The 17129-nt window shown below is 39.4% G+C and overlaps 1 protein-coding gene and 1 pseudogene across 3 annotated transcripts in view; both read left to right on the top strand.

The window, feature by feature from the left end:
• Nucleotides 1-17129, top strand: part of AGBL4 (AGBL carboxypeptidase 4) — a 1086758-nt gene that overhangs the window by 548280 nt on the left and 521349 nt on the right. The gene's annotated exons all lie outside the window — the stretch shown is intronic.
• On the top strand, nt 8092-8697 carry LOC112314563 (large ribosomal subunit protein eL19-like; annotated as a pseudogene).

Raw genomic sequence — 17129 nt, 5'->3', positions numbered from 1 at the left:
TTTGTTGATAGTGAACACAAACGCAGGACTAATCCCAAGTATGCAGGAAAATGTGAGTAATAATTCATTTGCTGGTCATGTTAAGTATACCATCCAGGATTGAATTAACATGAACATAGATCAGTATGTCTTCCAATCATGCCTCTTTTTTTTTTTTAACTCTTTAGCTTTGGATCATAATCACTGCATCCCTAGAATGTGTTCTTTTTTGATGTTGATTGCATAATTTTAACTGCCTTCCATATACCACCATCAGCAAGAAGAATAGGCAAGGGACCCATGTGCTAAGAGAGAACAGTCCCATTTGTGCAAGGAAAGCTCGTTCTTATGTGGCACACATTAAAAGACCTAGGAGAGCACAGCATCTGCACATCGATTGACAATAATCAGAAGGATCTGTGGAAATGCAGAACAACCACTTCAAAATACTTCAGAGAAGATAGGCATGAGAAGGGCATAACCACTTCTAAAAATTAGCCTAGCACTGCTGTCCAGGAGGAAACACAGGGTAAAGGATGCCTGCTGCCACCCATGCTGTCTTCCATTGCTATAATCCCAGAGACAGCACCATAATTAGAATATAGACAGGCAAGAGCCAATGCCTGGGCTTACATACATGGCTAAAGCCTAGAAGTCAGTAGTGGACCATCAGTAGCTCAAAGCCCTGGACGTGTCCTATGTCTAGTATAAGTGGGAGTACCATTCTGGTGGCTCGGTCTTGCATGACACCGTGAAAGAAATATCACACCACCTAAAGTGCTCTGGCCTCCAAGCCATGCTCCAGGAACTGGGGCCTAACCATGTATATGTTTAACATTTAATTTGTGAAAGATTGCTTTGAAGCTTTTTGGGCCATAGAACAACCCCATACCCATAAATCCTGGAGTTCCTCAGATCAGCTGGTTGTCTCTACATGTGGGTACAGAAAGTAGGGGGTTTGAGAGCACCCTGAAGATGAGAAAGGGGGACTGAGGCACGCTGCCCAATTGTCACAAGTATCCCTGGTTGATCTCAGGTGCTGGGGAGGGATTTAGATCGCCCCACTGACTAGTGTCAGAAGTGCATTACTGAACATGGCCCGGAGGTTCTCAGTCTGGCTTAGTGACAAGTTCCAAATAAATGATTCCTCAGAAGTATATTCACAACAGGCAGATTGTATGTTGAGTGGAAGAGTGCATTCACTTCAGAGAAACGTGTCTAATTAAAAAATATATATTTGTTATTGAATTTTGGGGGGTTACATTGGTTAATAAAATTATATAGGTTTCAAGAGTACAATTCTATAACACGTTATCTGTATATTGTACTGTGTGTTCAACACCCAAAGTCAAGTAATTTCTACTGTCCTGAAGGAAAAGTATATTCCTTTAATATAAAATAGGCAAATCCTATAAAAACAACATGTAAACACCCCAATGACATGTTCTCACTTCATGGGGATAGATGATAATAGAAATAATGACAGTAATAACACCAGTAGTAAGTGTAGTAATAGTTCAAGTTTATTGAATACCTGCTATCTTCCAGGAACCATGCTAGGTGCTTTATGTGTGTATATGGTACTTTTAATCCTACTATAACCCCACAAAGTAGATATTACCTCCATTTGATGGTATAAAGAAACCAAGGCCCAGAGGAGTGAGGTGATTTACTCAGTGGCAAAGCCAGGCTGACATAATTTTGTAACCCACGTTCTTTATATTGCATCTTACTTCCTTTTCTAAGTCAATTTGCAAATTCCTTCTGAGAGTGCAGAAAGATAGCCCTGCTTGGGACACAGACTCCGGGCTGTGCAGAGGGGGCCCTGCAGAACCTAAACCTCCTCCTTCCCCAGCCAGGCCCCTCTTTTCTCTGCCTGAATCACTACCCCTCCTTCAAGTCTGTAGACTCTTCATTCTTCTCAAACATGCCATTGGATTTTTTTCCTAATTGCATTGGTACATCAGAATTTTACTCCTCAGTGGGCTAAAGTTAGATTTCCGCTCTTCCTTTAAGTAAACAAGCTTATGAAGCCTCCTAATGTATGACCTTTAAGCCATTGGCTGGCCTTGAAAATACAGTTTTCACTGGAATCACAGGGGCAGCAACTTCTCTCATGAAGTGCTGTGAAAACTCAGAGACCTGGATGATAACCACCATATGACCTTGATCAGGTTACTGCCTCTCTCTGAGTCTGGATATTCTAATGTATTAAAAGGGGGTGACAATAGGGAATCTGGAGTAGACGAGATCTAGTGGCAACTCGTCAACTGGTTCTCTTTCTCAGACTGACATGCAGCAGTGGCATCACACTGAGCATGGACATCTTAGAGTCCCCTCCTGTGTGGTCTTGGGGCAGTGTAGTAGAAGAGAAAGAGCACAGGCTTTGCAGTCACAGAGCTCTGGGTTTGAATCCTACCTTTTTGGAGGAAGGTTACTTAATGTCTGCAGACATTTGTTGATGGAAAAGCTCCTCTTCTGCTCCACCTCTTATGTCCCTTTCCTTTTTACTCCCTTGCCTTTGCTACTCCTCTGTCAGGACCAAGTCATCAACTTGGTGCTGCCTTCAGCACTCCAAGCTTACTGATGCTGATGAATTATGACTCCCTCCATTCCTAGCCCTCTTCTTTGTAGCTTTGAAGTGCTGTGCTCTTCAACTGCTCACTGCCACCAGGCTGTGCCTTTGTGGTCAGAATTTTAGGTCGTCTGTCATGATGATAGCTGAGGCAGAAGAATGACAAAGGCTACCTTCTGGAACTTAATCTTAGGGACACAGGGGGAGCCTAGTGTGACCACCCAGGCCCTATGATGCTCCCTTGACAGACTCTACAGCACTTCTCTGTGTTCTCTTCATTGGTCCAGGACAATGGTGCTTAATTACCAGTTATATCTCATGAAATGGGACACTTAACCACCACCATTCCACCTATAGCTACTAACTCCTCGCCCTCCTGATCTCATTGGTGGTGGGGTTCTCCTTTCAGCTATTTGCTTCCCCTTTCAATCAACACTTGTTTACTTGTTTATCCAGTCACCCATTAACCAGACACTCATTTATTTAAATTGACAGAGCCACTGGGTAACAAACTTGCAGTTTTTGTGATGTCTCACAGTGGTAGGCACTTTCCACAGATGATCTCACTCACTGAGGTTAGGAGTATAGGCTCTGGAGTCAAAATGCCTGGATTCAAATCCCAAATCTTTTATTTATAGTTGTGTGGCCTAAGCCACATCCTCAATCTTTTGGGGCTTTGCATTCCTCATCTATAAAATAGGGACAAGAATACTACTTACAGTATAACAATTGTTTAGGAAATAAATAAGCTAATACACACAAAAAATGCTTAGGACAGGATCTGATATATATAGTAAATACTCAATATAAATAATATAAATTAGCTATTATTATTAAAGAACACAACAATCTTGTGAATACTACTGTTATCCTCATTGGGGGACATAGAAATTGAAGCTAAGTTGGAAAATGCCCCAAGTTTAAAGAACTGATAAATGGTAAAGTTGTGATTCAAAACTAGGCAGTCCTATCTATGGTATCTGTAATTTATGCAGCCGAGGCATGGGGTGGGGTGGCAAAGGTGGTGAAGAGAGGATGTCTAAGACAAGACAATTAGAACAAAAAAGGCCAGATGATGCCTCACATATTAAAGGTTATTCTCTCCTGCCCTACCTTCTAACTATGCTCATGACTTTCTGAGACAACCCTTTTCAACCTATGACTTTGTAAATGAATTCTTCCTCCAGCAAGCCCCAGATTCCTCTCGCCTTTGCTGTATTGTTTTCCTTACCTGGAACACCATTTCTGCCAGCACCTGGAGGAGGCTGGACATATCCTATCCTGTCTTTCTTGCCTTAATTCCTGCCACCCCCTCTTCCACATTTGTTCAGCCATATATGCTGTCTCTGGGACTCCCCAGAAAGAAGTATCTGGTTCTGTCACCACCATCACCACCAGCCCCACTGCCTTTGCTCTCAGTGTGAGCTCAGCCTAGAACCCTCTTCTGCCTCTCTGCTAATTGGCCTGTGAAAGCTCTTACTCTTGCTTCAGGCACCTAACCTAAGCACCTTTTCCTCTGTGAAGTCTTCCAACCTCTGCAGACAGAGGTAGTCAGTCCACGTTCTGTGTGCCCCATTCCTCCTGAACACTCTCATTGAGCTATCATTGTCCATTTCTAGGACTGCCTCAGCTTAGTTCTTGAAGTCAAAGCCTGCGTCTCATTCATATCAGGGTTCCCAGCACTCAGCATGGGTCTGAGGAATCAGCAGGCCTTGTGTGTAAATTATGTAAACCAAATGGAATTGCACTGAAGTGAGCTGGGTCTATAAGTGAGAAATGGGAAGGGCTTAGTGCTCATTAAACCCAATGCTAGATTCAGGCTGCTTTTCAAGAAAGGCAAGTGTTTGGACCTAGACTTCCTTCCTCCTCTTTGCCTCCCTTCCTTCTGTCCTTTTTTTTCGTTTACTCCCTTGCCTTCTAGAAATGATCAAATGTCTTTTTTGTGCTTGGTGCTGGAATACAAAAGAGCAAGCCCTGCCTTTCACCCAATATTACCTCTTCATGAGCCTTCCTTAATGATGGACTCTCTGGGGCACTCAAGGCCCCTTGCCTGTAAAGCCCTCTAACACAGCCCTTCAGCCCCTCTCCTCTGTCTTTTGCAGAGCTCTGACACAGCCCTGGTATCTACTGAGAGTCATAATCACCCTGCAGTACATAAGCGGAAACTTTTCCCCCATGGGTTCCAGAACAGGGCAGATTGACAGTATTTAAATATTCCCATACCATTGCTTTATGTCAGGGTTAGCCTTGTTGGTGGAGAGGCAAGGGGAAGACATTAACTATACCTTAAAGATAGAAAAACTACTGCTCAGAGAACTTGTGAGATCCTGTCTATGTTCAGGTCTGTGCACGGGCCTTTTAAAATGCATTTCATTGTGGATAACCTAGGTTTTTCACTGGCAGAACCATTTTCATCAGGATTAAGGCTAATTTACACAAGAGAGCTAGCTCAGTCTGGGTTGGCAAGTGGCATATGGAGATAAAATGGTAAGAGAGTTGCTGCTGAGAAAAATAACATATTCAAGGCTTGTCCCAAAGAGTAGTAATTCCAGTAATTGCTGACTTCTCCATTTTTGTGTTTGTTTTTCCACTTTGCTCCCCATGCCTTAATATATGTAGATGGTTAGGTGTGGCTCCTTCCTAAGAAGGTCTGTGCGTTACTGTTTTCCTTGAATACTTTAATACATACGGCTTCTGGGTCAGATCCAAGGATACCCTAGGAAACTTAATTCATCCTTCATATTATCAGTTATTCCCTGAGCACCTGCTCCATGCCAAGTCCTGGCTGGGCATTGAGAATATTAAAAAGCTCGAATATTCCCTGCCCTCATGAAGCTCACAGTCCATCGACAGGGTTGCACCAGATACACTAATGCAGAGAAAATACAATTGCACCAAATTCAAGACACAGTTGCATGTCACAGGGTTGTACCTAGGGGCACAGAGGATGAAGGAGCCACTTTTTCATGGGGTACCAAGAAAGCTCTCCTAGGTATAGCAAGTCTTGTGTTGTCTTGGAAGATTCAAGGAAAGGTGTTACCTGGTATTCAGGAGCAGATAGGGCATTCCAAGCGAAGGCAGCAGCATGTGCCCAAAAGTAACAGTTTGTTGTGTTCTAGGAACAACAAGCAACAAGTTCAATATGGCTCCTCCTTAAACTAATGAATAGTCATGAGGAGAGGTAAGTTTGGGGAGGTGAAGTAGGCATATATCACAGACTGCTTCGATAGCTTGTCCTTAGGACAATGGAAGGTCTCAGGAGAGAAGTGACTTAGCCAGTAAATGCACATGCCTGTCTATTAGGAATCAAGTAGAATGAACCCTTGTAAAGAATCTGGAAGAACTGGGATCTTCTTCTTTTTCCATCCCCTATAGAGTGAGTGAGCATGTGCAAGTCTTGTAATATCTTCAATCTGTTTTCTCACCTATAAAATAGGAATAATATGTGACCTACCATCCTATAAGGTTATTTTAGAAGAAAATGAAGAAATTAGTATGAAAATGATTTGTGAATTATAGAAATTTTTGTCGTTATAATTATTTATAATATCCCATTATTATATTGAGTTTATATTCTCAATAGATAGTTTAATATCCCACAATAACAGAACTAGGATCTGCAATGAAAAGTTCTATGATTACTTTCTGGGGATATTATTTAGTACTAAATTTCATGGCAGTAACACTATTGTAAGTATACAGATAATAGGAAAGAAAGGAAAGTATAGAGATAATAGGAAAGAAGGGTATTTATTGAGTATTTATGCATCCAGTACTATTCTAGATTCATTATCACTCTTAAACCATTCTCTCAGTACTCCCTGAAGGCAGGTATTATTATTCCATTTTATAAATGAGGAAACTAAGGTTCAAAGAGCTGTAATAATATATCAAAAGTCACTCATCTAGTAAGTTGCAAAGCCGGAATTATAACCCAAATATGCATTAACTCAAATTCTGCATTCTTTGGTATACATTGAGTTTGTTGGAGAAAAAGGAGAGACAAAGGAGATAGGAAATGTTTGCAGGTGGTAATAAATACAGCATGTGTTTGAGAGAGTAGGAACCCTGCTCAGCAAGGAAAGAGGAGGTGGGTTTGGGGCCATGGAAAATCTTTGCCCCAATTGTCCTGAAAGGCATACCATAGGTCTGCTCCTGACCTGTAGGCATCTAGATACTCTTGACTAAGGGAGATCTAAGTAACACCATTTTAAGGGGAAGATTAGGAAGTTTAGGCCAAGTGAAGAAAGCATCAGAAAAAAGCAATGACCTAAACAATGTTGGTATTGTCTAAGTTTGATAAAAATTGTAGTTAAATAATAGATTTCATTATTCTGTTTATATCTTTTAAAGACACCAAAGTCCTAGAGTATATAGCCAGTGAAAAATTTAGTTCTTATTGGGTCCTATAGCCCTCAAACCATTAGAAAGTGCCCAGTTCTCATAGTCATCATGTTAGGTTCCTGGAGGAACTTTAACTTGAATTTCCGGCCTAGTTTCCTTCCAGTTTCTTTCCTGTAACTACACTGGACTCCTAGGTCCCTTGCCTGAAATGTTCTTCCCTTCTTTTCTGTCAATCAATATTGTATCCAACCATTGAGGCTCAACTCTTTTTTTTGAAGTTCCTACCTTGACTTAACGTAGATTTAATTACTTCTTTCCCCTCTATTCCCAGTTGCTTCTCATTACATTTAAAATAACATTCAAATTCCTTACCATAGTCTATAAGGCACTGCATAACTTAATCTCTGCCTATCTCAGCAACTTCATCTTCTCTTTCCTTCCCATTTCTTATCAAGCTCCAGCCATACTAGCCTCTTCAGTTTTCTCAAATATTCCAAACTTATTTCCTATTCAGGATTAAGGCAGGAATTTGAAGAGAATTTAATAAAGGGACAGTTTACATGGGTGTTGGTAGGGTACAGGAAAAAACACAAGGAACCCTTTTTATTTGGTAGATTGAACCAATTGCCAAAATCAGCAATTCCGTAAGATTCAACTCAATACATACAGGTGAACTCTCTTGTATGGCAAAGAGCAGAACTGAGGAGGGTGCGAGGGGACCTGAGAAGCAAATAGTCTCTCTCATCCTGATCTTCAAGAGACTTCCTTGCCGTGTTTTCCTCCACTCCAATGTTCGCTCTTCACAGAAGTCTCCCCTGACTACCCAATTGAAGTAGCATAACCCCAAATGTCAGCATCACTATTAAATCATTAGGTCTCATTTTATTTATAGTGTTTATCGCCATCTGAACTTACCTGTTTTATTGTTCTTATTAAAATTAATTTTATCTTACTGCGCTAGAAGTAAGCTTTATGTCTTGTCTGTTTAATTTACTACTGTGTTACCAGCACCTAACTCAGTGCTGATGCAGAGTTGGCACTCACTAATTCTTTGTTAAATAAATTCATTACTCCTTCTTTCCGCAGCAGCTTGTACTTCTTTCATGACGGCATTATCACCTCTGACTTCTAATATAGTTGTTTATGTGTCTTTCTTAAGAATAACAACATTGCTTTCCTTTCGCCACGCGGTAGCAGCCATGAGTATGCTCAGGCTTCAGAAGAGGCTTGCCGCCAGCGTCCTCCGCTGTGGCAAAAAGAAGGTCTGCTTGGACCCCAATGAGACCGATGAAATCGCCAATGCCAACTCCTGTCAGCAGATTCGGAAGCTGATCAAAGATGGGCTGATCATCCGGAAGCCTGTGACAGTCCATTCCCGGGCTTGATGCCGGAAAAACACCTCGGCCCGCAGGAAGGGCAGGCTTACGGGCATAGGTAAGCGGAAGGGTACTGCCAATGCTCGAATGCCCGAGAAAGTGACCCGGGTGAGAAGGATGAGAATCCTTCACCGGCTACTCAGGAGATACCCAAATCTAAGAAGATTGACTGCCACATGTACCACAGCCTGTACCTGAAAGTGAAGGGGAACGTGTTCAAAAACAAGCGGATTCTCACGGAACACATCCATAAGCTGAAGGCGGACAAGGCTCGCAAGAAGCTTCTGGCTGATGGGGCTGAGGCCCGCAGGTCTAAGACCAGGGAAGCTCGCAGGCGCCGGGAAGAGCGGCTCCGGGCCAAGAAGGAGGAAATCACCAAAACTCTGTCCAAGGAGGAAGAGACCAAGAAATAAAGCTCCACCTCTCTTAGCTGTACATAGTGTGGCCTTGGCAATTACACGGATCAGCCATTGAATAAAGTAGCCATGCCTGCCTAAAAAAAAAAAGAATAACAACATTAACTTATTCTTTTTAACTCTAAGCATCTGATAAATGGCCTAATATATAGTAGGAGATTACAAAAATTTTAAGTTAATTAACTGTCCACCTTAAAACAGGTCAGGAATTTGACACTGGGTGGGAGCTCCATGGCATACTATTGGGTTGGCCAAAAAGTCCATTTAGTTTTTTCTGTAAAATAAGAGACACACTTTTCATTTTCACTAATAACTTTATTGATTTGGATATTTTGAGTATATTGGCTATCTCCTGCGTGTTGGTAGCCAGTGTTGATTGTTCTCAATGTCTCCATTTGATTGCCATCAACTTCAACTGGTCTACCAGACTGTGGAGCATCATCCAGTGAAAAATCTCCAGCACGCAACTTCACAAACCACTTCTGACATGTTCAGTCAGTCACAGCACCTTCTCCATGCACTGCACAAATCTTTTCTTGCATTTCAGTTGCGTTTTTATCTTTCTTGAAATAATGAAGCATAATATGTCGAAAATGTTGTGTATTTTCTCCCATATTCAATGTTAAAATGGCTACACAAAAATTCATCTTTTTTTTAAATGCACGCTGATATGACAGCTGTCACAATACAATGTAACAAAATTGTTTTGGATGAAGTTTAAGACAACTAAGCACTACTAGAGCCATTTCATGGAAAACAACAAACAAACTTTTTGGCCTACCCAATGTTTTGAGCTCAAGAAACTATCTTGTGTTATTACCTAATTGTTGCCTACCTGTGTCTTGTCACCTCGGTTTCTGCAAGGAGAAGCACCATGGTTTCTCCTCTTAGGTCCTCCAGAGCATCCTCAGATTCTCATTTCCTGGGTTTTGATTCTTGCTTTAGACATGTTTCTAATTAGTTTTCTTGGCTGCCTTCAGAGTCCACAGTAAAACAAATGAAGGAAAATAAAAGATAAAGGGCTGCCATAGCAAGTAGATTAACAGCCACACGAGCAGCAGCCAGCTGTCTGACAGCAAAACAGCAAACAGAAATAACTTGAATTCAAGCTGCATGAGACTGTGAACCTTTGCTCTCTGATTACTTGTCACCCAAGTACCTAGAAAAGTGCCTAATATGTGGTAGTAACAATAATAATGATTAAAAATAATAGCTCAGGGCTATTAAATGACAGATACCTGATTTACACCTAGACTTTGTTTCCAGAGTCTGTGCTCAATAAATATTTGTTGGATAAATGGATAAACTTAAAAAAATGAATGAATTAAATGTGTTACTTCTCAGTCTCTAATTCTTTTGATTTCCTGATAGAATGGTATTTATACTTAAGAATAAATGCAATTTACACTGTATTTGTAATGTTTGTTAAACTGAATATAACTGAATCTAAGTGGAGCAAAATTAATAATACTCTTCCTTTTTTTAATACCAGTAAATGTTACTATGCATTTCTGTTGTGTTTAAATATAAACTTCATTAAAACCATGTTTCCCCCTTGACTTGCTATCTCGGTAATTAAAGCTGTTTTTCAACTCTCAGAAATGGTATTCACCTTTAAAAGCCCCAAGAGGGAGCACAGATATTTAGTCCTAGTTTTACACAATGACAGTTTCTCTTAGACACAATCCCATCGCGTTTATAGTACTTGCCAGAAATGTGTCAGTCACATGGCTCCAAAACCTGCCAAAGAAGGAGGACTCGACTTTTCAAGCAGAAAAATAATATAAAAGGGGAAAAAAGACTTGGATGCATGTCACACCACCCTGGCAGTGCCTGCAGAACCTGAGTCTGTTATAGTGCATGCAGGTCACTGGGCACATTCAAGAAGTCCTTGCCTTTGCAACTTGAGAACCCCCAGCAGTCAGGTTTTGTCAAACACTTTGCTAGCTGGCTCAGTTCCTCACCAGTCATGTCTCTGGAGCCTAGGCAGCTCTTTTTGGATGACAGAGTATCTCCTTTTAGAAATCTGTGCAAGTCGAAGGGCCATATTCTTCTGTCCTGGTGTGATGAGTACAGTTGTGGTGCCCCATCTTAAGAGGATCCTGTAGCTTTCCCGGGACAGGTCAGTTTGAGAGGAGAAGGGTGTGGAAATGAGGATGCAGGAGCTAGAGATGTTGAGCCTGGAGAAGAGATGACCCCACATCTCTTACTCCTTGCCTACTCCTTCATTTGCTTGCTCTGTGACCTTGGGCAATGCTGCACATCTGGGACACTCCAGGCCTAGGTTTTCTCATCTATAAATTGTGCTTGCCAAGTGTCGTTGTAATAGTAAAATAGAAAATATGAGGATGGGAAAGTACCAAATCAATGATAAAGTTTTACCTAACTGTTACTGTTTTAGTGTTATCTAGTTTGTGATACCAAACATTTAGTCAAAAAAGTAGTATGTTTTACAGAGTGTCCTCAGACACAGAAAAACTGAGTACATATTTTAGTTCTGCCACTTGAAAGCTGGGTGAATTTATACTATTCACTTGGGCTTCAGAGCTTCAACTTTCTAATCTATAAAATTGGAATTCATAGGGTAGTTCAAAAAACAGATATTGAACCCCATTTTGGGCGTGTATCTGCTGGTATACGGGGGAAATAAATGTAGGTGCTTATTTTGTGAAGGAAAACCAGACAGGGCCGTAACTTGTAATCCAGTGTTGTCGCTCTGTAGAGAAGTGAATCTAACCCAGCCCTGTGCATCATTACCTATTTCCAAACAATATTTAAAGCAACAATTTAAAAAGCTATTAAAACAGTCTCTTGTCAAGACTGTTTACAGCACAGTATCATTTGACCCTCACAATACACTGGAGTCCTGTGGGATAGGAAAAGCAATAACATTGTTACCCTCGCACTCATACACTCATCTATTCATTTGACACATTTTACGTGTATTAAGAGCCAATTATTGTACATAAAGTACTGTAATTGCTTTTCAAATGTAATATTTGTGTCATTTCCTCACATGATTTTTATTCACCCCCCCCAAAAAAATCTGAAAAGGTCCTCATTGGATGTTCCCCGTGCAGCTGTATTGAAAGAAAAAGACCCTTGAACTTAAAGGTGAGCAGCCAGGAATTTGAATTTCTGCTCTACCAGGACTGGCTGAGAGCTCTGGGTTAGTTGTAGAGCCTGGCACATAGCAGGTCTTGATAAATAGTAAGAGAATAGATATATAAATGGATGAATAAATGAAGGAATGATGCCACTTCATGAGCCTGTTTGCTGGCTTGTAAAACAGAAATGATAAATCCTGGATCCTAAAATGATTGTGAGATTTACATGAATTATTGTACTTAAAAAGTGTTTCTCTAAATGGCCAATAAACAAATATGGCTGGCTGTTCCTGAGCTCCATCCTCCTCTTAACCCAGGGCAGGTAGCCATAGCTCCTCCCTGGAAATACCTGCTTGCTTGACTGAGTATGTTTCAGAAAGCTTTCCTTTTGGACAGGTTACTCTGGTTGCAAGGTTTATAATAGATTTTAGGGCTACAAGTAAGGAGACCAGTTTTGAAGCTATTTTTGTTATCTAGGCAAGAAATGGTGGTGACTTGAACCAGAGTGGTGGCAGTGGATTGCTCACTGGATTTATTTTTAAAGTAAGCCCAATAGTTGTTCTTAAAGGACTGGATATGTGGTAAAAGATAGAGAGGGGTCAAGGAGGATGCAGGATTTTTGCTCTGAGTTAGAAGGATGGAATAGCCATCAACTGAAGTGGCAAAGACTGCATGTGGAGTGGGTTCATAGAGTAAGATCAGAAGGTCAGTTTGGGGCATGTTAAATTTGTGGTGTTTATTAGAATCCAAGTGGAAATGTTGAAGAGGCAGTTGGATATGGGAGTCTGGAGATAAAGAAAGGATTGAGCAAGAGACATAAATTAGGTCAATGGTACCATGGCAAGGTCAAGTGGGATGAGGACAGCCATTGCCTTTGACAACCAGGAGATCACCATGATGTTTTTAGAGCCATTTCAGTGGCATGGTATGAAAAGAAATCAGACTGGTTGTGTTAGGAATAAATGAGCATCAAAGGCACAGCAATAGTGAATGCGGGTTACTCTTTTAAAGTATTTTGACAGTGGAAGGAAAGGGCAAAGGAGGCAGGAGTTGAGGGAAGAAATTAGGCTATAATTTTAGTGAATTGACCACTCCATACCTCTTTTTTTTTAAACCATTTAGACTCATACCTCTCTCGCCCCAGCAATCGCCACACTGTTGTCTATGTCTAGGAGTCCTTTTTTCTTTTTGCTCAGTCCCTCCACCTCTAACCTCCCCCCAGACAGCTGTCATCCTATTTTCCATCTACGACTCTGTCCCCATTTTCCTTGTTAGTTCAGTTTGTTCATTAGATTCCACATAAGAGTGAAATCATGTGGTACTTATCTTTTTCTGGCCAGCTTACTTCACTTAGCATAATGTTCTCCAGGTCTATTCATACTGTCACAAAGGGTAAAATTTTCTTCTTTTTACAGCCAAGTAGTGTTCCATTGTGTAAATGTCCCATTGTTGTTTTATCCGCTCATCTACTGATGTACTTGGGCACTTCCTTATCTTGGTGATTGTAAATAATGTTGCAATGAACATAAGTGAGCTTATGTTCTTTCAAATGAGTGTTTTGGGTTCCTTCAGATGTATTCCCAGAAGTGGGATCACTGGGTCAAGAGGCAGATCCATGTTTAATTTACTGCTTTCTACAGTGGCTGCAGCAATCTGCATTCCCACCAACCGCACAAAAGCACTCCCCTTTCTCCACATCCTCACCAACACTTTTTGTTTGTTGATTTATTGATGATAGCCATTCAGACATGTGTGAGATGATATCTCATTGTGGTTTTAATTGGACTAATTGCCTGAAGGACTAGCATATTTTTGTATTTAAATAGAACAAATTGAATTATAGCATAAACAGCCGTAGAAATTCCTGCAGAGTAGTATTTTTCAACATAAACCATTATCCCTTCCAGCCATATGTATAGAACACAGCAAAGCTTCTATATTTATGTTTTCATTAAAAACAAAATGATTAATTTCACAAGTTAATTTATTGTATTTGTCACAACAGCCAAATTCAAATTAAATAGTCTAGTGCTTAGAGATATTAGAGACTGACTTATTGAAAGGAGCCTGTAATTTTGGTGCAGTTTTCTTAGTAACAGCCTGTAGCTGTTATTTTCTAACAAGAAATTTAAAAGGGTTTCACAGCACCATTTTTTCTGATGCAGTATTTTTAGAGATTTTAAATTGGTCCCTGGTTACTTTCAGAAATAAAATTCTCTAATTTAATACCTGTTAACTCTGGGAGCAGCAACACATAGGGAATCAGGTACAGCTTGAAGGTTGGAAAGATCTACGTTTGAATTCTGGACTTGGGCAAAGTCTAATGTCTTCCAACACTTTCCCCATCTTTGAAATGGGGTCAGTGAAACAGTTCCAAGAGTAATTGTGTCAAATGAGTTGAAGCAAATGAAATGCTTGGCACCTAGTAACTGTTCCTTTTTAAATTGTCTTCACTTATGTTTATTGATGAAAACAGGATTTTCTTGCTTTCTAAAACAGTGGTTTGTTGTTTTTTCCTATGTGCTTTTAATTGTGAGAGATGATATGAAAATTTAAACTTGTGCTCTTTTTTTAAATTGCTTTGGATTAAAAGTATTTCTTTATGGTTTTGAATATGACTTTTTTCATAATTTCTGTTAATTTATCTGGTCATAGAGTAATATGTGTTCACTACAGAAAGTTTATATTCTGAAGTATAGAAAAGCTTAAAGAAAACACCAAAAAAGTCACCTGACATTACACAAGTCAGGATGACACTACTATTAATATTATGGCTTATTTCATGTACTTTGTGTACATGTATGTGCTGTGTAGATGCATGTCTGTGCATGTCCCTTGCACTTTATAAAATTGAGATCATAAACATACTCTGGCTTTTTATTGGTTTTTAAACAGTTGTTTTGTATAGCAATATATCACAAACATATATTATTATAGTTTGCAAAAATATGTTAATGGCAACAAAGTATTTCATCATATACATGTAACTTATTTAAAAGAAATCCATTTTTATGCATTTACATTGTTTCTAAGTATTTGCTCTTATATATAACCTGTCATTTCAGCAATGAACATTCTTGCGTGAGAATAATAATTGTTTCCCTAGGATAAAAAGTTAGCAGGGTAAATTACAGAGTCAAAGGGTATAAACAGCCATATATTGTCAAATTGCCCTGTAGAAAAATTTTGTAGCGATATACAGTCTCATTGAACTATGTAAAAGATTGCTCATTTCTGTACTCTTCGTCATACTGGGTATTATTTTAATAGTTGCCAATTTGATAGAGGAATATGTTATTTTAGGGTTTTCTTTTACACTTACTTAAATAATAGCGGTATGAAACACCTTTTTGTGTTTATTGGTATTTTTATCTTTTCTCTAGGGCATCCCATTTTTCTAAAAAACATATTAAAACATGAAATCCTTTGATGTCTTCTGCTGTAGGATAGATATTTCCAGCGAAGTCGAACTTGGTCACTTTTAATATCCCTCCTATTCCCAAATTATATGATTGTGTGATTTATAACCACTGTGATTCTCCTTGGTTTCACTTATGGAGATGAAGGGACTTTGGAGTCAAAAGTATTACCCAGACACTTCAGATTCTCCTATTCCTCTTAGTCCTGGATCAAGCTAACTGGAGGATGAAAAGGTGTCGTAAGTTCCTTTTCAAAATCTCTGTGCATCTACTCATCCCATTTAAAATACTTAAGTCTTTCCTATATTTCAGTGGGAAAATTCTTTGACTGCACAATTACTTTGAAGTCTTTCCTCTGGTAGAAAAACTTTTTGAAAGAGTTTTCTATACTTCCTGTTTTTATTTTTTTACATTCATTTTTCAGTGACTCTTCACCACTGTCGCCACTACTCCAACAAAACTGCTCTTCACAGGTCAACAATGGCCTTGTCACCAAATCCAATAGACAGTTTCACTCCTCATCTTTTAAATGCACTTGAGGCTGTTGACCACACTGTCCTAAAGTTTTAGATTTCATGAGACTACTCTCTCATGTTTGTCTTTTTCTCAGTAGCTCTTCTATTCTTGTATAGGTTCTTCTCCCATTGCTAATTTTCTAAATATTAGTAATCTTCAACTTGCTTGGTCCTCATTTCTTATCAATTTCTGAACTCTGCTAGGGAAGTTCAAATAATCCATTGTCATTAATTACCAACTGCATGTTTCTTCCTGGTTGTCTGATTTTATATAAAAACTTATGTTTTCATCTACTATTTTCATATCTTGTCTTTGGTATATTGTGGGCACCTCAAATCCCATTCAAAACTAGACTTATCATCATCCCCATACACTGATTCTCCTTTGGGGTCTACGATTTTGGAAGATGCCACTACCACTCATTTAGTGTCCAAGGCACAATCCAGGGTCTTATTCTTTGTTCTGCTCTTTCCAGAATCTAGTCAATCACCAAATCCTGACAATTCTCTTGATTCTGCTTCCTAAATATCTCTTCAAAACCTATGTTGTCATCGTTTTTAAACACACCATTCTCTCTTGCTCTGGGCATTCGCACATGCTATTATGTCTATTTCAGAGACTACTCTGATATCTTTCTCAGATCTCAGCTTTTCCCTGAGAAATCTTCCTAAGCCCCTAATTTGTGTTAGTTGTTTCTGTAATGAACTGCCACACTCCTGGATTTCCCCAACATACCATTTAACATGCTGTTATTGCTCATTTAATTCTCTATTTTACAGTAAAGGAGAAGCTCCATAAGAACTTTGTCCTTTTAAAGAAAATCAACTTTATTAACTTGTCATTTACATACAATAAACTGGACATATTTTAAGAGTAGAGGTAATAAGTGATGACAAATTTGTATGTCCATGGACCTACCACCACAATCAAGACAGCATACTTCCATCAGTCCCAGAAGTTCCGTTGTGCCTCTTCCCTTCATCTGTGACCCCTTGACTCAGGCTACTACTGATCTGCATTCTTCCTTTACAGATTAGGTTTGTCATTTCTAGAGTTTAATATATATGAAATTATAAAACATATTTTTGCTCTAATTTTAAGTTGACAGTTTCAGCATTCTAAATAACATTCAACTGTCTGCTGGCTTGCAAGGTTTTGATGAGATTTCTACAGCTTTACATAGTATTGTCTCTTCCCCCTTGCCTTGCTGTCTTTAAGATTTTTCTCTTTATTTCTGGTTTTCACAAATTTTATTATAACATGCCTGGGGTGGTATTCTACTTGGTGTTCATTGAGCTTCATGGATCTGGATCTGTGGGTTTATATTTCTCATCAAATTTGGACATTTTTAGCCACTATTTTTTCACATAGAATTATCATGTTTGTCCTTTCTTTGC

This window comes from Desmodus rotundus, chromosome 3 (assembly GCF_022682495.2).
Source record: "Desmodus rotundus isolate HL8 chromosome 3, HLdesRot8A.1, whole genome shotgun sequence".
Classification (NCBI taxonomy): domain Eukaryota; kingdom Metazoa; phylum Chordata; class Mammalia; order Chiroptera; family Phyllostomidae; genus Desmodus; species Desmodus rotundus.
Note: the sequence above shows the minus strand (reverse complement) of the source record. Positions and strands in the feature narration are given on the sequence as shown.